Source organism: Anastrepha obliqua, chromosome 5 (genome assembly GCF_027943255.1).
Source record: "Anastrepha obliqua isolate idAnaObli1 chromosome 5, idAnaObli1_1.0, whole genome shotgun sequence".
NCBI classification, from domain to species: domain Eukaryota; kingdom Metazoa; phylum Arthropoda; class Insecta; order Diptera; family Tephritidae; genus Anastrepha; species Anastrepha obliqua.
This window is the reverse complement of record NC_072896.1, coordinates 20340558-20365355: the sequence shown is the minus strand read 5'-3', so window position 1 is coordinate 20365355 and position 24798 is coordinate 20340558. Positions and strand designations below refer to the sequence as shown.

The 24798-nt window shown below is 34.3% G+C and overlaps 1 protein-coding gene across 4 annotated transcripts in view; it reads right to left on the bottom strand.

The window, feature by feature from the left end:
* Nucleotides 1-24798, bottom strand: part of LOC129247288 (uncharacterized) — a 98788-nt gene that overhangs the window by 48886 nt on the left and 25104 nt on the right. For 3 of the 4 annotated variants that reach the window (XR_008582545.1, XR_008582548.1, XM_054886349.1), the window contains exon 2: nt 13035-13743. The exons of the other annotated variant lie outside the window; for it this stretch is intronic. The gene's annotated coding sequence lies outside the window, so the exon portion shown is untranslated. The remainder of the gene's footprint in view (nt 1-13034; nt 13744-24798) is intronic. 4 annotated transcript variants of the gene reach the window in all.

Here is a 24798-nt window from a genome sequence, read left to right as displayed (position 1 = left end):
TTTCGATATTTCGAAAGTAGAGTATTTTAGAAATATACTAGGTAAAGAGAAGTCCGCGCGCTCAAACTCAAACTTTAAACTCGTTTATCTCGAAGCGACTTTTTGCGGCCTGGTGTTGTCAAAAACAAAAAAAAAAACTATTCAACCGAATAGTTTGAAAATTTAATATGTTGCTAACAACATCAATGGCTATCGCCCGTACTAGAAACATATTATTATTTCAATTATTTCGAATTTTTTTGATAAAAAAAAACTTGAAAAAACCCGATTTTTAGAGTGTCAAATTCCAAACCGCGCTATTTTGTCAATTTTTTTTGTTTTGTTTTTGTAGTATGGTGTCGGGACATAGCTACAGCCATACTGATTAATACTTTTTTTGGGTTTTGTGTTTCGGATAATTAGAACAGCCAAAATGGACAATATCGTCCAAGTCCAGTTTTTCGGGATTAAAAAAAAAATATATTTAATTTTTGTATGTAAAAGAAATTAGATAAAACACCTAAAAAATTTAAATATTTAAAAAACCTATAATTTAAAAATATACTTCTTTTTATTGTAAATTTTCGATCTCTAGACCACCGCAACCCCTTAACTTTTAAATGTCAAGTTCCTCTTTTTTATGGGAAAAATATACATTTGGTGCATTTTTCAATTCTAAATCTCATCTGTTCTAAGATCTAAAGGGTAATTAATTTTTTATTATCTTATAGAGTTCCGGTGGTTGGTATCTGGTGGAATCATTAGGCGTTGAATCATAAAATTCATCTCATACACTTTTTAGGCGGAAATACGAGATTTATTCATTTATTTATTTTCAGATTTATTCAAAAGAAAGGTAAACTTTTCAAATTTCACCCGCTGCGTACATTTGATTTTCAATTTTTTCTGTTATGCGAGTATATTTTCCATTAAGGTGACGCTAGCAGCATTTATTTGGTATACTTGGATTGATTTGGCATACTTGTCGATTTTCGGCCAAATTTTTACTAAAATAATCTGCGTAACAATTTTCTTAAAATACTCCTATGAAAAGACACAAGAAAGGACGGAAATTTTCCACGACTAAGGAGATAAAGACCGCATCATTTGAGGATAACAAAGCTATATCAGAAATGCGTCGAGATTTTTCCATAGTTTTCGAGAAAATCACCTTTTTTGGCACCTTTTTTGGGCAAATCTCATACATACTATACATACATTACTATATATCCGGTTCCAATACCTACTATTTTTGGACTCTTTTTTATTAAGTTTTTATCATTTCTAATCATAATTTTTTCTAAATTTTTTTTTTCATTTTGTTATTTTTATTTTATTTTATTTAATTTTTAAATTTTTATTTTTTTTATTTTATTGCTTCTTTGGTTTTTATTTCTCAGTCATGCATATATATTTAAAACTAAAAAAATCTGTCGGGTTCCAGTAATATTTTTTGACCTCTTTTATTTAATTTATTATATTTCTAATCACTCTTATTTTTTCTTAATTTTAAAAACTTTTTTTAAATATTTTATATATATATAATATATATATATTTCTTTTTAATTTTAATATTTTTAAAGCAACCCCAAAACCCCCATATACGAAAATTAACTAAAATTGGATGCATATTTTCTATAGGTATCCACCTTATTGGGTCCGCAGTTTTGAAAAAAACTAGTTTCAGATTCGTAATTCGTCATTCGTAATCAGCGACCCCAAAAACCCTCCTATATTAAACTTTGCTAATTAAAATCTGATTAATCCTTTCAAAAGTCATCCGGAATACATGATATTTTGACGGGATTCTGGCTCATAGTGTTTTACTTATTTATTGAAGACATTCCGATGCATATTTGGTACGAAATAGGTTAAAGATATATTTAATAAAGTTGAGACAATTTCAACCAATTCCCACTAGAATCATTTCCAAATCGTTCACAAAACATCGGTTTTTCAAAAAGGCACCTTTGCAATGGCCGTGAAGACGGCTGATAAGGAGTTTACTGAACTTAGCGCATCAAATATTGAGTGTTTGATGGGTTGTGAGATATATTGTACTGTATTTTTTCTCAAGATAACTTCACTTTTGTGGATTTGCATGCATTTCGTTTGTTTTCTAATGATAGAACTATAAGATAATTTAAAATTGAAGCAAGCGATTTTTCTAATCTAGAAAACCTTATCGTAACCAGTTTCTTTCGAATCTTCTAAACTAAAATTAACAAAACATGACCCTGTACATTCTCAAAAAATGTAAAATATATAAAAATGGATACAGGTTTGCACTTAAGATTTGACCTTAAAATCATTTGTGCTTCTTTGTAATATTTCATACAAACCCTGTTCTTTCAACGCTCCTAAGATGGTACTGGGTTGAGCTGAGCGTATGTGCTTCTCTCTTTCTCTTGTGGTTAAAAGATAATATTTACATATTTCCTTAAATGATTTCCTTTTAAAAAATATTGGTTAAACATTTATTTTATTTAATTTTTTTCCATTTAAGTTCAAGGCTTTACTATTTAAATAAACTCGTAAACAAAGTATAAAATCAACTAATAAAATCAACGAAGCATAACAAAAGCAAAAAATACACCAAAGTATCTACAAAAGAACTCCCTATACAAAGCTACTCATACCTACAATTATTCACGAGTGCCCATCAACACTATCGGAGCGCTTTTGAGCGACAAACATGGCGAATAAAATGGCACAATTTACAACAGGCCGCCTAGCGTCGTATCCAATGTCCGACTCAACGTTTTTTCAGACCATCGATTTACAGCTGCCTGAACCGTTACATGCCAGTTGAATGTACTGTTTATGTTGGGTACACATTTCACAGTGCGAGACCTTCGGGCCAATTAAAGTACATAGATAAGTAAACATAAAAAATATGTATGTAGGTATGCTCATGTGAGCACATAAATTCCTACATATAGTACATGATTCAAATTTGAGGTAGGGCCCAACATTTAGAATTGATGCCTTTGAAAGCATAAACAGTCAGTGTTTGGATACTTGGATACCGAAATGTGTTTGGATGTCAAAGAAATAAGCGAATAGCAAAATGTATCGTTTACGTACAACTTGAATAAATTTATGAATATAAAATAGTAGAATAATATAAAAATAGATACAAAATTATGAAAAAAAATATGAAACCAAAAAAACAAAACAAAAAAAATTAAATTAAAAAAATTAAAAATGACAAAACATATTTTTTTGTTTTCAGTTTCTTGAGAAATTCAGTTGAGTAAAAACAGCAGTAGAATTTGAAAAAAATATAGGGACTATTATAGGGAATATAGCTTACTGATTGAGCTGTCCAGGGTTTCCGAAGAACATCAAAATTCTGCGAAACCAAAAACCGTAAACAAAAAAATATTTATTTCATACAAAAATTAAAAAAAAAGTTTTATTTTAAATAAATTTTTTTATAAAATTTGTTTTTATAAAATAAATTTTTTTTTATAAAATAAATCTTTTTTTATAAATAAATCTTCACATTTCACAAATTTTATAAAATAAAACTTTTTTTTTAATAATTTTTTTTTATGAAATAAATCTTTTTTATAAAATAAAATTTATTTTGTATAATATAAAATTTCTTATTTCTTCTAAATTTTGTTGGAAAACTTATCAAAACACGTCCTAAAAAAAGAAATGTACACATGTTAAATACAAATAAATCCTTTTTATAAAATAAAACTTTTTTAAAATAAATTTGTTTTTATAAAACACATTTTTTTATATAAAATAAAAATCATTATTCCTTGTTTTTTGGGGAACTTATCTCCAACAACCAAACACGTTGTGGTAAATTAACAAAAAAAATCTAAGAAATGGCGCCACGAATGCCACTCTACGAATTTCGAATTTGCGACGTAGCCATCGAACGAACCCGGTGAAAACCGTACTATGATGAACTCAGTGATAGGACTGAATGTAAAGAGAGAGAGAATTTCTTTCATGCCTTTACGCATGGAAATGGGTTTAAGTGGGGAAAGAGTTGTACATTGAAATACCGTTACGATTTTTAAGAAAAATTGTAACATAATGCAACCTTGGGCGTAGCCGAAGGGGTTGGTGCGCGACTACCACTCGGAATTCACAGAGAGAAACACCAAAATTAAGAAAAACATTTTTCTAATAGTGGTTGCTCCTCAGCAGGCAATGAAAAACCTCCAAGTGAGTTTCTGCCATGAAAAAGCTCTTCATAAAAATACACATTTTTCTTTCGGATGGCACTGTACTATAGACCCCTCCATTTGCGGAACAACATCAATCCTCACACCACAAATACGAGGAGGAGCTCGGCCAAACACCCAAAAAGGGTGTACGCGCCAATTATATATATATATATATATATATATATATATATATATATATATATATATATAATGCAACCTCAAATACAGCTAAAAACCGTGTTTGTTGTACTTTTAAGCCACAATATCCCGAATACGTGATGCGCTCTGACTATTTTGACCTCTTCTGGTCAGATTCAGATTTAGATACAGCACATCACGAGCTTTCAAAAATTGTGGTTTAGTCCTTTGTTCTGGAAGTCAATACAAGTCATTTATGAAATATAGTTCAGCAATGAAAATGTGCTATTATATCTCGCTTGCGGTGATCTATTTGTACTAACCCTACACTGTCAGCTGTGAGCTGTCAAACTGTATTTCTTTTTTGTTTATTACCAATACTTTACACGCAAATGACGTCAAATCCAAATCTTGCGAGATTTTTTGGGGCAATACTTTCTATAAAAAGAAAATAGTTCATTAGTTTATCGAAACAATTTGATATCTTTCACATTATATTTATCGATTCGTAGCTGACGCACAGAAATCATTCCATCGTTCCATTACTCAATTGACAAAAAAAGCTGGGACAATGTCAGTATTGTGGCACATTATCCAAAACTGTCATTGTTCATTAAGCCATCAATAACCTTTGAAGACGTTATGCCGCAAATCGATTCCACAAATACTCGTAGCATAACAAACAAGCAGTGGTGTGGGGTAATAATCCAGTGTAAATATTTATTAACAAGTTCATATTTAAAATTAACTGTGCATGCAAAGCCATTTGGTGCGCAGCGACATCACAACCAGAAGTAGGGGCGCCGCTTACTGCCGCGCTCGCTCTTAATTTTCGGTACGTGAAATGTCATTAAGTTGTAAGAAAGTGGTAAGTAGTTTTAGAAAATGATATATTTTGAGGAGTGCACGCTAGGTAGGTGTTCCATCTAACACCTTGCTGCTAAAATTATAACAATTAGCAGTAACGCATTTGAATTGCTGCGTGTGTTAGTGATATGTCAGCGTCGTCGTCGTCGTCGTCAATCACCGATTAATATATCTTGGAAGTGTTATAATTGGCATGAGTAGAGATGTAATAATAATATTTAATTGACATAAATGCTACTTGCAATTAAAATCTATTTAAAAAAACGGTTATTTCCTGGTGTTGTAGCTTTTTTGTAAGAGTTCAATCAGTTACTTACTTTGCGTACTGATGAAAAACACTTTACATAAAAAATGCAATAACTTTATTCTGAGTAAGTAACAAATTGCATTTTTTTTACCTGACTACCATTCTGAAGTGCGTAGTTTCTAATCTAAGTGTATGAGACACCAAAATGATAGAAGACGTTTTTTCTGATAGCGGTCGCCCTCTCGGCAAGAGTGTGTATTTCTGCCAAGATAATTAGGATGATGAAGCATATGCCCTAACCGACAGTGATGAACATCAACAACACACACTCCATTTATAATTTTTATAAAAAAACGGATAATTAGGATGATGAAGCATATGCCCTAACCGGCAGTGATGAAACATTTTTGTGATAAAATTAAGAGGATCTCCCCGAGAAGAGGACGCTCAAGCGGAAGGATCGCCTTCGCACATCTTGAAGCATTCTTTCCTACAACAGAAATATATCAAACATCATGCGAAAATTTTGTCATTGGCTACCAAAAGTCGAATACAAATGAGCGATTCCATGCCAAATATTTTGGACATTCTCGTACATTTTTCTGAAAATTATTTTATTTGAAGGCTTGAATATAATAAAAAGTAAACTACAAAAATTAAAAAAAAAAAAACAAAAAAAAAACAATATAAAAAAAATAAAAACAAAATAAAAAATAAAAAACAAATTTCGGAATGATGAAATTTTGGTATAATTTTTTTGATTAGAAAATATACTTTTTAACATTTTACTAAATTTTTCTGAAAATTATAATAAATAATAAGAAGTAAACTAAATAACTTAAAAAAAATCTTAAATTTTTTTTTTGAGAAAATATACTTTTTAACATTTTACTACATTTTTCTGAAAATTATTTTATTTGAAGGCTTGAATATAATAAGAAGTGAACTAAAAAATTAAAAAAAAAATAAATAAAAAAAGAACTTCCATAATGGTGATATTTTGGTATACATTTTTTATGAGAAAATATACTTTTTAAACAACAACAACACATTTTTTGTAATTTTTCAAACACTCTTCCCAGATTATGCTCAGAAATCCCTGAAAGTTTCATAGTACGATTGCCTTAACTATATTAAAAAAAAAAATTCACAACAATTTTCAAAAAATAATTTTTTTTTCTTAAGTTTAGAAAAATAAATTAGAAATAGTTAGAAAATTAAAAATAATAAATTTTAAAGATAACCGAAGATAAAGGGTTTTCCAGTAACAGGTGTTATTTAAATATATATTATAAAAGGCTATCAAGAGATGATTAACGATTTTTTATGGCCGGAATTGGATGGTATTGATCTGGACAAAGTTTATTTTCAGCAAGACGGCGCTACGTGCCACACAAGCAACGAAACCGTTGATCTTTTACAAGAAAAAAGTTTCCGGACCGTGCTATCTCTCGAAGAGGTGATCACAATTGGCCACCGAGATCTTGTGATTTAACACCTTTTTTCTTTAGAGCGACGAGAAAGAGAAGGTCTACGCCCACAGTTCAGGGTCGATTTAAAACCTCAAAGATGGAATTCGTGAGGCTATCGAGGACATAGGGCAGTCACTTTGCAATTCGGTTATGGAAAATTTCATGAAAAGGATATTGTTCTGTAAGCGTGGTCGTGGTGGTCATTTGCCTTATGTTATTTTTCACTATTAACGGCATACCTTCCTCTTTATAATGAAATAAATATCCGATCATTTATATTAAAAAATAGCATTTTTCTTTGAATATCAAAATAACACCTCTTATTGGGAAACCCTTTATTTCACTCCATATTTTTCTTCTGTTCATCTTTCTGCAGCGTATAATCAATCTGAGTGCGATGCTCCTAGGAAGACAGTTTTGTTGCTCTGGGCGACTAATTATTTGAGTGAGAGAGAGTGAATTTCTCAAAAATTGTGCTAAAGTAGAGCCAGGCATCTGTCATTCAAAGATTCCCTTTACAACAGACTTACCATACTAATTACTGGGATCACTTTTGTCAAGGTCAGGGCTGGCAGTTCTTTAGTGTTGATAAGTCGTAGATTATCCCTTTGCCAACACGGAAGAATATTCAAAGGCGTCACCACATACATATGTACATACGTGCAGCGTGAGCTTCACATTCAAAATTGGAAATAGTCATTTAGTGCTTGCAGTTTTGCTCGAATAGTGTCTGATAATCTTTGTTTTAGTAACAAGCATTCAAAACAATGATATGGAAAGTATAAGTAACCCTCTACTCAACACAACTAAGTAAATATAATCTAAAGAGTAGAAGATAAATAATCTTAATGGCTTGACCTACCATATGAAATAATCGCAAAAGGTGAGTTTCACTCGGAATTAATTAATCAATTAAAATTACAAAAAAACAAAAAATGTTTTCTAACGTCCTATATTTATATGTACATATGTATGTATGTAAATAAGTAGTAATCTCTTAGCAATTAAAAATAATAAAAAATAAAATAAAAAATTGTAATTCTGATCTTGGTACTGCTTTTGTTCATCGGGTAATATTTACTTGCTCACTTTGATTACTTATTATTTATAAGCATCACTCATCTTCTAATCAGTACTCAATAGCTCACAAAGCTTAACCGCGACTCAGGTTTTAGTAAATACTTATTAAAAAAAGCATTGCAATATGATTAGCAACAATACCTAGGATTACCTAATACTTGATACACTATGTTTAACGAGGGATTAAGGACCTGAAAAAGAAGGACTACCTAATAAGAAAATAAACGAATCTTAATTTATTTTGGTTTCATCACAAAAAAACAATCACTCCCTCCGTCGCCTAGCTTCATAGCAGCTCACTAAGCCAAATCAATATTCAAAGACTTTCTTGAAGGTTTATGGCTCTATCGCATAAATAGTTAAGACGACATGCGCCTAAAAGCCTGAATTTGTTCAGGATTATTCCCATGAAATCGATTTGTAACACCATTCACCAAAAAGGTCCTACCGTAGTTCTAAGTCGGCTAATTGAAATCGCCAAGAAAGCTGATAATAAAATTACCGAAGTGTGAATCATCTTGCAAGATCGTCTAAGTTCATATTTTTTAAATTTCAGTATACAGAAACTCATTTATCAAGACTCTCAATTACTTAGTATATCAGCACTTAGTATATTGTCTCTTATATACCCTTTGTTTAGCTGTTTGGTCGAACTCATTCTCCTACTACTGGAGTGTGTCTTGATGTTTCTCCACATGGGGGAGTTTTACGCCACCTCCGAACGGCCGATGGGTTTTTATGAGGAGCATTTCCATGGCAGATTTACTGTCTTCTAGAAAAAATCTTTTCCATCATTTTGGTCTTTTGCGCCTGCAGCGAACCCGGCCACTTCCGAATGGTAGTCTAAATCTTAAATATATAAATTCCTTAATCTGGTCCTTGTTTATACATTCTGTCAAAAAAATATCGGGAATTGATCATTTAAAAAGCGCGCGTTACAGACATGTTTTAATTTTGTTTTTCTGGAATGTTGGTACAACTGTCCTCTATCGTCTCGCAGAGTTTGAGCGTGATCTGTCAATTAGCTTGTTTTTTTTTGGCATTTAATTACATCAGTCAACCGCAGGTGTGCTCTGCGATTTTCACTATGGAGGATTTTTGAAGGGGATTTCGTGTGCCGAATCGTTGAAAATGTTGCAGAAAGCCTGTGACGAGTGTGCTTTATCAAAAACATGGGTCTACGAGTTGTAAACGGCTTTTGCAGAGGGTCGAGAAGTCGTGGAAGATTTGCCCCAATCTCGTCGCCCATCAACGTCTTCAAAGGATGAAAACGTCAACAAAGTCAAGAAAAAGGCGCTGGAATACCATCATTTAAGTTTGACAGAGGTAGCTCGTGGCCTCAGCGTGTCTCACGCATCAATTCGCAACATTCTATACCATTAATTGGACATGAGACGCATGGCTGCTCGACTCGTTCGAATAGAGTTGAGTTTCTTTGCAAAAAATTCATCGGAAGAAGCTGGCTGAAAACATGCTTGAGCAAGTGAATTCGGACGCAACGTTTATCCAGCGCATCATAATCGGTGATGAAGCGTGAGTTTGAGATGCAAACCAGTCAACAGGCGGCTGAATGGCGCTATCCACATGAGCCGAAGCCCAAAAACCACGTCGAAGTCGGTCAAAAGTGAAAGTCATGCTAACGTTTTCTTTGATTATCATGGTGTTGTGCACAACGAACTCATTCCGAATGATTCTACGGTAAATAAAGAATATTATTTGGAAGTTATGCGACGTTTGAGAGAGAAAGTGCATAGGAAACGGCTCAATTTGTGGAAAGAAAGCTCATGCATCTTGCACGATGATAACGCATCGTCTCACAAGGCTCATATTGTTAACACTTTCTTCACCAAAAACTCGACAAATATTATCGAAAAAACACCATACTCACCGGTTTTAGCCCCCTGTGACTTTTTTATTTTCCCAAAACTTAAATTGCCACTCCGGGGACGCCGCTTTGAGTGGATAGAGGCCATTAAACGCGTTTAAAAAGTGCCTTAATGACTGGACTACTCGTTGGCATATGTGTATTGCTTCGAATGGAGCCTATTTTGAAGGCGACAAAATAAATTTTGATGATTAAACAATTATTTTGCGTTTTATTGAACAATTGCCGGTACTTTTTTGACAGAATGTATGTATAAGGTGACCTTATTATAATGTCACTCACTTTGTCTAGATATGTATATGTATATATGAATTAAATTACGAAATTTCAAATTACTTCATTTTAATATCTTTGATAAATACGCAAAAACCGCAAAGGTTAAATGTGATATTTTATAGAAATTCCACAAAAAGCACACTTGATTGAGGAAATATTGTCCTATTGCCGCAAGCGCACGAATCAGATACACAAATGCATGTTTGTACACAAGCATGTGGGGCTAATGGAGAAGCTCCTGTGGTTTCTGTTTGTCAAAATAGATTTTTATATCTCAATTTCTTCCGGGCCAAAGTATCAGCTAACGTCTGCCGACATCAGCGTTAAATCAATAAAGAGTAGGTGTGAGTCGATTAACTTTTCACGGGCTAATTTCAATATGTAGATTCGCCGGGTCTATTATAAAACTAGGCGGTCGCCGTAGCCGACTGAGTTGGAGCATGACTACAATTGGGAGTGCGTAGGTTCGAATTTCGTACGAAGTTTTGGGGTCGTCAGTAGAAATTCAAAATGAATCAGTATTTATATTACTTAAGCGATTAAGGTCATTTGCAGTAGACGGTCAGCGGCGGCCAGGTGCATGAGGGCCATCTGCTAGGGGCACGCTGTGGTACGTACATATGTATGTAATTTATAACACAATCATGCTATAAACGAATTCATAGTTTCATAATAGTTCATATGTAAAGTAAATATCATTGAAGTGTTTTGCAACATATTTATGAATACAAGCAGAATTCTTCAGCTGATAAGTGGTGTAGAAATTGCTTCGTACAAACGAACTAAGCTGTAAAAATGTAAAAACATTACACAAACATACAGATATACACCTGTGTTGAAAATAATTGCAGTGTGAAGCTTAACAACTAATTTTTTTTTAATTAAAATAAAAAAATGCATGAAAATAAAATTCATTCTACAACCAAATCATATAAATCATATCCTCCAGCTTAGTGCAAAATTTAAAAAAATGCTAAAATTTTTTTTTCAAAATTTCATTTTTTTTTTTAATTTTTCAAAAACTTTTGAGTTTGCAGTTTTATAGCCTACTCAATATCTAGTATCTACTCATGAGAACTATCGATATCGAAAACTGTGGTTTGACAGCTGAGAACGTCAAACTGTCTTGACATTTCTTATCAGTAAGGTTTGGCAAGTCATCGTGAATCGTTTAACGCTTCTAATTTGTGGAAATTTACTTACAAAAAATTAATAAATCTGTTTGCGAAGTTCATAGAGCGAATTGTTGAAGACGCCGAAATAGCGTTTTTGTATGATACTTCGACTACGTGGAAAATTTTACACAGACCTTGGCTTGGGTGCCTATAAAATACAGCTCACACAAGGTTTGTAGCCAAATGACTATCGTTTCCGTCACATTTTTGCAGATTGGGCTCATTTAGAATAATTATTCACATTTATTGCAAACAGTACTCAAAGATTGGACTGATTGAATGGACCATGTAACTCGTAGCCGCGGCGGACTTATGCCGGATATAATATTTAAATAATGAATATCATGAAATTAACTACCAGATTATAATAAAAAAAAGTATATAAAAAACAAAATAAAAAAAGGAAAAAAAAAAAAAAAATTAAAAAAAAAATATAAAAAAAAATAAAATAAAAAAAAAAATTAAAAAAAATGTATTAAAAAAACACTATTCCAAGAATATTTCTGTTTTGCATTATCATTTTGAGTTCTTAAGCTCTGTAAAAATATCCGATACATATATTTAAGTGGATGGTGAGGTGGCTAAAGATTTTCATTGATTTTTGATAATTTTTTGCAAACGGAGAAGGGCATTTTCTTCCTTATGAGGGATGCTTGACATCTTTTTTATTTGGGAATACTCGTATAAGTTTATTTATATGGGAAAATAAGTTTCTTTTATATGGAAGAATTGGATGGTCTATGAAACTGCTTAATCAGAAATAATTTTTTTAACTCTGAATAAAAATCTCTTCATTTTTTTTAATTTTACATAAGTTTCAAACTTTCACTTATTTGGTTTTGGGTGTAAAATAAATTGTATTTTTATATAAAATGTGTCAAAACTAAAAAAAAAAAACTATAGAAGAATTGGAAGAATTACAAAACTGTATAATCAAATTTTTTTTAAACTGTGAATAAAAATTTGTAATTCTTTCAAGTTTTGACTAAGTTTTAAGCTTTGATTTATATGGTTTTGGTTGTTGAATGAACTGTATTTTTAAACAACGTTAGTCAAAACTAAAAAAACTATAGAAGAATTGGATGAGCTATAATATAAAACCTCATAATCAACTTTTTTTTTAATTCTGAATAAAAATGTCTAATTTGTTTTTAATTTTGCACAAATTTTTGGTTACTTAATGAACTGTATTTTTATAAAAAAAATTGTCAAAACTAAAAAAAAATTATAATTGTCAAACTTCTCAATGCATCACACTGCTTTTATTTCGAACACAGGTGTACATGCAAACAATAAAAATATTATACGTATTTATGCAGTAAATAGTAAACAATTTAGAACACATAAACAACAACAACAACGAGAACAAAATGGAAATTTCAGTTCAAGGAATATTGTAAAAATCAACAAATCAATTGTGCTATAAAACCAAATAACCAACATAATGCATGGCAGCATACCAAAGCTTTTATGAGAATGTTTTCGAAAAGGGAACAAATACGAGTAAATGAAAATAAATCCATGCATAACAAGCCGAACGACACAATGAAACGAATTAACACCCCTACACGTATTTCAGCGAATATACTCGTACATTCGCATGCATGGCAATAAAAAACAACAAATTTATGAAAAAGTCTCAAGAGTAAATAAACAAATCTGATGGGCCTTGTGACAGGCAGCCGCATGCAGAGAAAACCAAATTAACGGCACAGTACTCACACCAAAGTAAAATTCCCCGCCTTCTAAGGTGTTGAGGTTGCGAGGAAAGAAGAGAGAGTCTTGAAGTCGGCAAAACGTATACACTTCCTTAGTTAGCGATTGGTCCGGTGCTGCGTGCTATTCTTAGCCTCGGTAGTCGCCCCGTTGAAAATTACTTATTTGTTTTCACTTTTTCACATGCACGCACACACATAAAAATATATAATGTTTTAAATTTTACGCCGTTCACCGTTTGCTCGTGATGTGCTCTTTCTTTGAAATAGTAATATTTACATAATTTGAAATGGAAATCATTGCCCGCCAAGTCGTGCGAGCGTACAAAGCTCAGCTGATTTTTACTCTTGGTTTCACTTTCAACCAATGGACTTTTGTTTTACATCGTTGCGCAAACGAAGAAGCGCACGCACACACACATACACATAAATGCAAGTTAGTCAGTATTCTGGTACGAGTACAAAAGAAATACTTATGCGCGAGAACAGAACGCAGAAGCAAAAGATAAGACGGCCGCCAAGTCAAGCCATTGAAGAGATGTGGTCAGCCTGAATGCTGTTTCGGCTTCGAGCTTATTCAAGCCTGCTGATTTTGCATTTTTTTCGCGCATTATTGACTTCTTCGATGTTTGTTTTAATTAATTTACCACTTTGTTTGTTTTTATTAGTTAGCAGATCAGTAGCCGGCGATTGTATTGGGAAATTCAATAAATTTGCTGCGAAGTATTTAAATTGGTAATAAATTAGAAAACCAAGAAAATAAATAAATAAGCACAACGTTCAGTGATGATGGTTCGAGAAGATTACAATGAACAGTGTTTGTTACGAGTGAGTGAGAAAAATATTATTCGAAAAGGAAAATCGTACAATATTTTCCTTTCCAAAAAATGGTATTTTGCCAGTTCAGTGTCTTTCCAAATTTCATGTTATTTTGCCAGCATTTTTGGCATATTTCGCATTTTTTTCGTGAATGGTTGTCGTAGGAATGAGTGTTGCCCAACTGAGCTTCGTGAGATAATTTTGTATTAATTCGTAGTTTGTGTTTCTATTAAACTTTAATAGTTGAAAATATAGCTCATTCTCATAGAAAAGCCATATAAATAAAAGTCTCAAGCTTAATGCAATCCGCAAATTTTCATCAAACTTTTAGAAATTCAATCAGAATTTAAAAAAAAAATTCGAGTATGTAGCTTTGTAGCCCAGAATTTTATTATATGAGGTGCGTAACTAAGTTCTCGCTGTTTTTTTGATGAAAATACAACTTTATTCTGTCTGTATTGCCCATCGCAGGCTACTACTTTTTCCCATCTTTCTGGTAGATCTCGTATACCGTCGCGGTAAGACGTCATCTTTTAAGGCTATCCACGGATCAAGACATTTTTTGATGTCTTCATATGAATGGAACTGCTAGCCAGCTTGACCATGTGCCATCGATCGGAACAGGTGATAATCGGACGGCGCAATATCTGGAGAATATGGCGGTGGGGTGGGATAAGATTTCCCATTTCAGTGTTTCCAGGTAGGTTTTAACAGGTTTGGCAACGTGAGGCCGAGTAATGTCAGGCTGTAGAATCACTTTTTCATACCTCTCCGCATATTGCGGCCGCGCAGTATTCTGCTCAATCGCATCAATTGAAGTCAATACCGATCCCCAGTGATGGTTTCACTTGGTTTTAACAGTTCATAATAAATAACACCAACTTGGTACCACCAAATACATAGTATAACCTTCGTAGCGTGAATATTCGGCCGAGGCGATGACCGGGTAGTCCCCATGACTTTCTTTTCTTTTGATTGCTGTAATGCGATGAAGAAAACCCTTCATTTTTTTGGCGCTGGAGCAGTTGTCCACAAGCGAAAAAAAAACGTTCAACATCCCTTGGTTTTAACTCATAAAGAACCCAAGCCCCCTGCTCCTGAGTCATTCCCAAAGCATGCAATCGCTTGGAAATGGATTGACGGGTAACTCCTAATACTGAAGCAAGCTCTTCTTGCATTTGAGACGGATCCTCATTGAGTAATGCCTCCAATTCAGCGTCTTTGAAGGTTTTTAGCCTTCCTTCACGCGGACGGTTGTCAACATTAAAATCACCGTCTTTGAAGCGACGGAACCAATTTCGGCACGTTGATTCACTTAAAGCAGCATCTCCATAAACTTTTTGTAGTTCTCGATGCGCTTCAGCCGCCGTTTTTTTTCGAATGAAAGAGGAAAATCAACACTTCCCGCAAATGACGATTATTCGGCACAAAATTAGATATTTTCACAAAACCAAAAGTATATGGTACCAAAACAGAATCACTAATGTGACGAAGCAGTTGGTTTACCATATGTCTAAGCTTGGTTTATGAGGTTTAGGTTATGTTAGAATCGACTAGCACACACTACTGGCGGCATCTATTGACAAACAGCGGGAACTTAGTTGCGCACCTAATAGAATTTTGAAATATGTAATAAAATGCTTTCGAGGTTCAATATGCGCTGAATATTTTTTCTTTGCGGGGGTCTAAGAATTTCTTCCATATAACGAAGGGCCAACATTTTTTATATGGAAGAGCTATATTTTCATAAAAAGAAATTGGAAATTAAATAAGAAACAATAAAATTTCAAAACATGTCAATAAATCCCTGTGCTATAGTTTTTGATCGCACAGTATATTTATTAAAAATTCCCCCGCTAGGGAGCGCCCGTGTCGAGATACTTCTTGAAATTTTATTTACTTAAATTGGATGAGCCGTGGGGACAGAAAAATCCGTCCTTTCAAAAATCGTTGGTAAAATTACGACAATAAATAATTCTTGCTGTGGCTTCGTCATCGGGAATAATATCCACTCATACAACGCTTAAAATCCCAATAGATTTTTGTATGGCTCAAAACCCGGTATAAGTGAATCTCAAAGAAAAATTATAAAGCCAGGAGTTTAAGGCCGCCGTAGCCGAATGGGTTTGTGCGTGACTACCATTCGGAATTCACAGAGAGAACGTAGGCTCGAATCTTGGACGCACGCCACTAATAGGAGGAGGAACTCGGCCAAACACCCAAAAAGGGTGTACGCGCCAATTATGTATATATACATATTAGGGTGGTCCAAATATGCATGGGAAATAATTTATATTAAAATTTTTATGCTGCCGCCCCCCATAATGGTAAAGAATGAAAAATAAAAAGACCCGTATTTTTTTTTTTTAATCAGACCATATTTAATGGTGCCGCCGGGGCTTTGAAATATCCCATGTGTTTTGCATGGGAAAAAAATACTTTTTCGTAGATTTCATGTAAAAACCTGGAAAATGAATATATTTTAACCGGATACCTCAGTTTCTCTTCATAATTGGTCAGGGAATAACAACCAATTATGAAATAATTAATTTTTTTGTATTAACTATTTTTTATAGAACCCCAAAAAGCCCCCATAAAACGAAAATCTAAGAAAAAATCGAAAAACAATATTTTATATTACTTTTATGAAAAAAATTAAAATTAATTATTTCATAATTGGTTGTTATTCCCTGACCAATTATGAAGAGAAACTGAGTTATCCGGTTAAAATATATTCATTTTCCAGGTTTTTACATGAAATCTACGAAAAAGTATTTTTTTCCCATGCAAAATACATGGGATATTTCAAAGCCCCGGCGGCACCATTAAATATGGTCTGATTAAAAAAAAAAAATACGGGTCTTTTTATTTTTCATTCTTTACTATTTTGGGGGGCGGCAGCATACAAATTTTTTTTGGACCACCCTAATACATATATATAGAGGTGGTTAAAAGCATCTTCATCAAAGAATTTCAAAAAATTATCAAATCATAAGTGGTCTTCCGAAATTCTATTTAGTTAAGCTTTCAGGCAGATTCGACCAGATGTACCACGGGAATAAGTACGGAACAGTATAAGCACACATGAAGGGCTCACGTCTGGGGCGATTCGCTTGAATAAGATGAAGTATAAAAATCTCGCGCTCTGCCCTTTAAATAAAGGGCAAACATAATGCGGTGGAATAAAATAGATTTCCAGTTTTGACGAACGTATACCCAGTGTAATTTAAAAAAATAATAGAACTCATTTGCTTGCAAGGGCGTAAGAGGGGCCAGGGTTGGATACTAATTTTCAAAACTACTGAATAAATTTTCATGAGGTTTTCCCAGGTAATTTGAACGTAGTCCAGGGCAATATAAAGGATTCATTTCATTAAAATCGGTTCACAGAAAAAATATATATCCTAATTTTACTTAGTCTCCAGCTATGACTGACACCTATAGCGAACTGGTACCTAGCGAACAAAATATTCTAAACTTCGAACTTTGGGTCTTCTTACACTGACTCGGTCTCAATGACATTTGTACATACATATATATGACTTACGAGTATATGTATATAGAACCGTGCCATAAAATATGACGTGAAGTAAAAATTTCTGACGTTGAAATTAACATAATTAAGGGGGTATTCTGGTCTAGAGCCCTACTTTTTGGGTATTTTTCAAACTAGGATAAAAGAAAAATTAAAAACATTTTTACTATCCATTTTTTTATATAATATTTATTGATGTTTAAGGTATATAAAAAAAATTAAAAAAAAAAAAAAAAAGTCAAAAATTCATCCAGTGACAGGTCGGTGAAGTAGGGGTTGCTAGTCAAACAGTGCTCCCTGGTTGACATGATTCCAACCCTTGTAGTGATCTAAATCGAACAAACAAAGAAAATTCTTAATTAGTAAAGATGTCGCTACATCTTGAGCCTCGGCCGAAAAAAAAAAATAAAAATTCACAAAATGGCGCCTACTTGAAAAAAAAAATTTTTTTTACCCCTGTTTTTTGACCTTTACGAATTTTTTAAAAATACTTCAAATTAAAATTTTTCAAAATCCAATGCTCCAGTGATAAAGAGATGTATGAAAAAGATTCTCAAAAAATTTCAAAGGGATCGGTCAGATAGAACTTCAGATATCGTGTCAACCACCTCAGCAAAAGGAGTTTTGAGAAAAACGCGTTTGAATTTCGCCGTCCGCTCAAACCAGTCTAGCTGTCGCGTCACTAAAATAGTTGTAATTTCGAAAATAATTCGAATTTTGCAAAATCCTTTTAGGGAGATATTTTTGAATACCTAGACTATCGAATTTTGAAAAAAAAAAATTTTCGATTTTTTCAAATTTCTAGACTAGAATACCCCCTTAAGATTATCCCATTTAGATAATTTTTTTCTGGCTATTTTTCTGCTCTTGGGTAAAGGAATAAGAGATTTCTTCGCCTTTTTTCACGATTGATCTAACAGAGCACCTCTCGGCTTCGAAGTCCTATTACCAGTATAGAATCGATGAAACACTGCTTTGCTGTTGAATTCGATAGCCTATCAGGTCCGCTGCTTGAGACGCATTCTACCTATCTTGTGGCCAGACAACTGGATATCTAACACCGAATTGCATCAACGATACCATCAAAAACCAATCGCAACTGAAATAAGAGAACATAAATGGAGATGGCTTGGCCATACATACCCTACGAAAAGGTGGTACTAAAATCAGCAGACAAGCGCTGGACTGGAACCCCCAAGGACAGCGCAGAAGCGGCAGACCTAGGGGCTCTGGCGACGCTGCATCGAAGAGGAATACAAAGCTGTGGACAAAACAATGACCTGGCAGCAAGTGAGAAATATTATATATCCGGGAATCGCCCAAAATAGAAAAATTTTACTTTGGCCCTATGCTCCGCAACGATGACGATGATGATTGGGTCCATAAAGAGTATAATTTTTTTTGCCGCTTGCTCCAACTTCTCACCTTATTACTTAGAAAATATCGAATTATTATTTTTTTCACCTTATTATAGTAGCTCTTTACTTTTTCTTGAATATATCAACTAAAATCGTATACGGGAATTAAAAAAATAGAAAAAAATGGTTGAAAGACATAACACAAATCTGCCTGCAAAGAACTTTAAATGGCGGAATAGTATGATCCGATGTGACGTACCCAACATAGGTGGCTAAAGACATCTAGCAGCAAACGCTGATAACTCTTTACTTCACGCAACATACATATAAATAAGTATAAATAAAAGCCTCGAAAAGCAAATAAATCGTATTGATAGTCTTTATAGTAGCAACAGGAGGCAATCAGCAGCTGAGTTGATGAAAAAAATATATTTATTTACTGTAAAATATGTGTAGATAAAATAGCTAAAAAATATCTTTTATTCTTTATTTTATTTAGTAGATAAATAACTTCATTGACTATTTACTGAATGCACCTATTATTCGTGCATTCATACAGCTTGTTATCTGCCATTAAGATAAATTGTTTATGCAATTATAAGATTTATTTCGTAACTTGACTATAACTTTACTAAAAACTCGTTTGATTATCAAAGCCATAAGAAATAAAAACATGGAAATGTCTGTGTGTATGCATTAGAACAAGCAAATAGGTATAAACAGTTCGCTACATAAACATCCGGACTAGTAGTAAGTTTCAATTTGAAAGGATATAGGTTTCCATAGATTTAAAATTCTGTGGATAGAATATTTTTTTTTTTGTAAAAACATGCATTATGTGCTTCTCTAAATCCTTAAGTGTTTTTATTTGGGACAATTGCAGCGAGCGCTTAAGTACGACAAGTTTTTAAGGAAGTAATATAGCAAAAAGTCACGAGCAAAATTTTGGTTCGATGGAAAGAAAAATATGACCAAGTATCCCGGAAGGAAGTGAAAAAGTAGTACTTGGCAATTAAGCCGACTGATATTTCCTCCAGAATTTTGAGAAGGTCAGGTATGTGAAGTTGAAAACCTGATTAAGACAATTAAGAATGACCAGCTCGACAGTTCTTCTATCCACGAGCAAAACTAACACTCTAAAAGAGGCTCAGCATGCCCGTGCTAACGTATGGCGCAGAAGCTTGGACGATGACAACATCCGATGAAGCGACGCTTGGAGTGTTTGAGAGAAAGTTTCTGCAGAAGGTTTTTGAACCTTTGGATACAAATGCTCCGGCTCTGAAAGTATTCGATGCGGTATCAGCTGGTGGTAGCAGAGGAAGAGGAAGTTCTCCTTTGCATTGGAAAGATTAGGTGGAGAAGGACTTGGCTTCACTTGGTGGGTCCAACTGAGGTTAGCACGAAAAAGAAATGACTGACGCGCTTTTTTAAAGGGATTCAAAACGGCGACAGATATTAGGAGAGCATTCACAGAAGTTGCCAACAGGGAATTTTGTATAAAGTGACGCATAATTAATTCCCCATTCGGAAGATTTATAATTTTTGCAAATGACATCATTCGACAATCATTAATTTTGCGCCACCTTGTATAAGAATGGCACGCCGACAATGTCAAGATATCGCTAAATGTGCTGCCACATTTTACTTTACGAAAGCGATTCCAGGGTAGGCGACGGGAGGAATTTTTTAGTCCTATGACATACCACTGCTGCGACGGCAGCTTTGACCATGTATGGGCATGATTCGCGGAAAAATTAAAAAATTGATTAAAACAATTGGAAATATAGACAAAAATAGGTGAAAAATTATTTTTTTTTTTCAATTTTGCTTTCGCGACATTTCAAACCTAAGAAAAAGGACAAGTGACAGCTATAGTGTCGAGCATGTTTTGCTGTTTTAAGAAGCTAATTCACATAGATATCAGCAAAAAAAAAAAACAATTACCAAAGCATACGCATTAAAGAAATAATAATTCGTTTTCGGATTTTTATGTTCGCAACTGTAGTTTGCTAGCTGCTGGTTTTAAATATTATTGCGGAAGCAAAGGTTTTTAAGTAATTGTTTATTGTAATCAAAGTGAGTAGACTTCATATGCTCGTACTTAGATATTGTAATGAACGCCCTACGAATGCTAAATGGACAATAATTGCATTTAATACATTTCAGATCGTATTTTATTTTCAGAGATCTCATACACCGGCACTCGAAGTTATGGTCGTACTTTGCTTTCGATCGATACCAGTTTTTATATTTATTTATAATAATAAAAACTTGAGGTAGTGCGGAGAATAGCTCACACAGTGCAAATCAGCTTCTCCGGCTATACTGTGCCTAAACTAAACTGTCCAGATCCTCAAAGAAAACGCGCCCCAGAAATATGAACCACATTGTGCGAAGAGCGGCGTATTCGTATCGGAAGTGCTGAGTGGAATCTAACTGCAGAAAATGTTTCCCGCTTTCCTCAGCTTGCTTTCTCAATTTGTTGCTGACCTAAAGCTAGAATACCTCACCAAACGTTTACTGCGTTATGGCTTTCAGATCTTTTAATCGGTCAACAAATCTTATAACTGATTAAAGTCTGAAAGCTATAGTGCCTGGAACGTAAGGTATGGAGATCTAACCGAAAGGTCGAGAGTGCAACTTGATTCGGTACAAACACAGCGAGTTTTGAGGGCGCGAGTTCCACCATATCATAGATATCGGATTGAAAAATGATTTGGTATTCTACTAGCTTCTGCGAGTAGTGTGTGAGGTTTCAAGGTAAATCTCTGGAATTATACACCAGGATTCCTGTACATTTTTATCATCACTGCGTAGCTGAAGAGCATTTCAAATAAAGGATTTTCTAAGAGGAAATAGTCCTATTATGGCAGACTTCGACGGATATGCCCTTTTGACGACGTGTATTTTTATGTATTATTAAGACACTGAAGACACTCTACAAGGCTCTCATCATGACCGTCCTAACGTATGGCGCAGAGGCTTGGACGATGACGCTTGGAGTGTTTGAGAGAAAGATTCTGCGAAAGATTTTTGGACCTTTGCACTCTGGCAACGGCGAATATCGCAGGCGATGGAATGATGAGCTGTATGAGCTTTACGACGACGTAGACATAGCGCAGCGAATAAAGATCCAGTGGCTACGTTGGCTGGGTCATGTCGTCCGAATGGATACAAACGCTCCGGCTTTGAAAGTATTCAATGCGGTACCAGCTGGTGCGTAGCAGAGAAAGAGGAAGGCTGCTCCATTATTCCATATTCCATTTCGACTGTTCCTCATTGGAAAACCCTATATATGAGTATCAGACTGGGTAGGTTAGATATCTTGAGAGGTTACAACTCTCGGTAACTGACCCGACTTTGTGAAAACGAAATCTAGAACTGCTCAAGAGAGGAAAAATGACATATTTTTTGTTTTGCTAGTCGGATTTTACATAGCCAAGGCGGTTTTTAGAAAGATAAAAAAATACTTTTCATGGTGCGGTATTTTTCAACATCAACCTTAAATACAGATGTGGTCTTTAACAAAACGTACAGCGAACTGATGAGCGTACTGCACTATTCTGAAGTTGAGGAGTCGGTATTTGTTGTTAATTGCTTCTCACTAGGCCCCAAGGTAACGCGATAAAATGGCTGGAATAGGGCTGATCAAAGATGATCAAGATCTCCTTATTTACTTATCTATGAAACGTACCTTCTATAGCGGCCGCTGTATCCGAGTTAGTTTGTGTGGATACTGCTTCTACCAAAAGGATTATTTCTGCCTAAGTATGCCTCTTCTATACCACATCGAACATAAAGAATATATTTACAAGGTGGCGCAAAATTAATCATCCAAATTTTTGAGCAACTTTTTTACTAAATAAAAAAAAAAGATGTTTAATCATGGATATGTTTCCGAGAGTCGTTTACACTACTTAATTGCTTGGGATAAATCTTTTTTAGTTTTTCGACATAGTCTCCTTTTAGGCTTATATGCCACTTTCTGGTTTGAATAAAATATTTTTCCCGCCAGCTATTTCTTCAAATTGGGAGAAAAATACGAGAGGGTTACGAGAGAGAATAGGGGGGATGTGAAACGAGTTAAAAACTCTATTTCCATTAATTTTACAATCACAACTGCTGGGGCGTGAGCTGGTGCGTTGTCATGATGGGAAAAGGAAAATTACTCGACTTCGATTCAAACGAATGCCAAATATAGAGGAATAGACCGACGTGGCTGAAAGTTTGTTGGAAATGCTACTAACTAAACATAACCTCGATAAGCGCCAGTGGTGCCAACTCTCTGACTTTGCACGTTCTTTTCAAACCAACCTCGAGTTCGTTCATCTGTTTGTAAACTGCAGCTGTAGTTCACAAATACGCTTGACGTACGGCACCATTTGCAAAAATTATAAATCTAACTATGCGCCACCTTGTAGGCCTTTTTAGAGCAACTTGAAAGATAACTTGAATATCTTTTTTGCACAATAAAAAATAAAAGTATTTCTATCTGAAAAGAACTTGGGAATTTTCTGAGTGCGCACTCTGTATGTATTTGTATTCTTATTACACTTTATACAAGTTTATACCTACGTTTTATAACAAGAAGCCTTAGAAATGTGAAAATGTGAAAATGTAAAGTCGCCTTTTAGGCGAAAATGAAAAGAAATGCAACATTTCACACTCTTAACATTGGCACAAGGCGTAACGGAAGCCCTTTTGTTCGAAAAATTTGCATGAAGAATTTTGTTTTTCTTTTCGCTCGTCATGAATTGTATGACTTTGTTGCATAAGAACGTGTAAGCGCGTGCGTTAAGCTGCCGGCAATTTGTATACCACACATCCACACACACACCTATAGTCGCATTTACGAAAGTGACTTGACGGCTTGGCGCAGTGAATTCACGTGTTCGCATGGCGTCGGAAAAGTTGTTGGCAAGCGTGGGATGCAGACGTTTTTTTTGTTTTGTTTTTTGTGCAATGAATGAAATTTTCAGGTCAGCCAGCTATGTTGTGCCAACCACGCCTTCATTGTATTTGTAGGTTTTTTAATATTTTTTCACATGTAAATAATTTTGCAATATGCTGCAGCAGCAGGGGACATACATATTTGCCAATTTGAATGGTGCTTACAGAAGGGTTTATTATATATACATATATGAATGTTTGTATGTACACAAGCCCACATGCCTCGTGGTAGGTGTTTTGCAATTTTGAATTGCAGTACGTGCACAAAAATGTATGCATGTGGGTGTGATACTGCAATATTGGGTAGTCTAAAAAATCGGTAAAACATTGGCGTTGCTCAGCTTTAAACTCGTATATCTCTTGCTGTTGTTATTGTAGTAGGTTGACAAAATCCCGTCTCAGTCGGTGACACTGTGGAAAGAATAGAGGTGGCGACATCCGCGAACCGCTATGCTGCTCTCAATGAATTTGACGAAATCAGCTGATTGCTGACGTAATAGTTTAATATTTGTATTCATTTCATTTTTGTATTGTCTTCTAATTTTTATTGGAATTTTTAATTTTTCGTTTTTATTTCTAATTATTAAGTCTATATGGTTATAAAACCTTACAGACTAGAAGTACAAAATGGAATACATGAAATAGATAATATTGAAAAACAAGATCTAAAAATATTTTGATTTCAGTTTTGATAAAAAAGAGATCTAAAAAAGGCGAAATCGACGCTTTCTTGTCCATTACATCACAGCCAGAATTACACTAACGATTGGCCGGGAATTGGGCAAGTAACGAGCTGTTGCGACGGGGTAGGCTCAAAAGGGAAAAGTTTGTCGAATGGAGAGAAGATTGATTCTACAAAACAGGACTCCTTTGCTGGAAACGAATTAGTTTTTTAACCTTGCAGATACAACCGAATAAAGAAATCAATTGGGAAGTAAACATAAACCATAGAGAAAATTTATTTTCGTGCAGTGGTTAAGTGCTTCACTAAGCAAGTAAAAACACCACAGATCATTATGAGACGGATGCCATCTCTTTAAAATGACCTTTGCTAAGGAAAAGAAATGATAATTAACGGGCATAAACTCTTGAAGCAAGTTAGAGAGTCA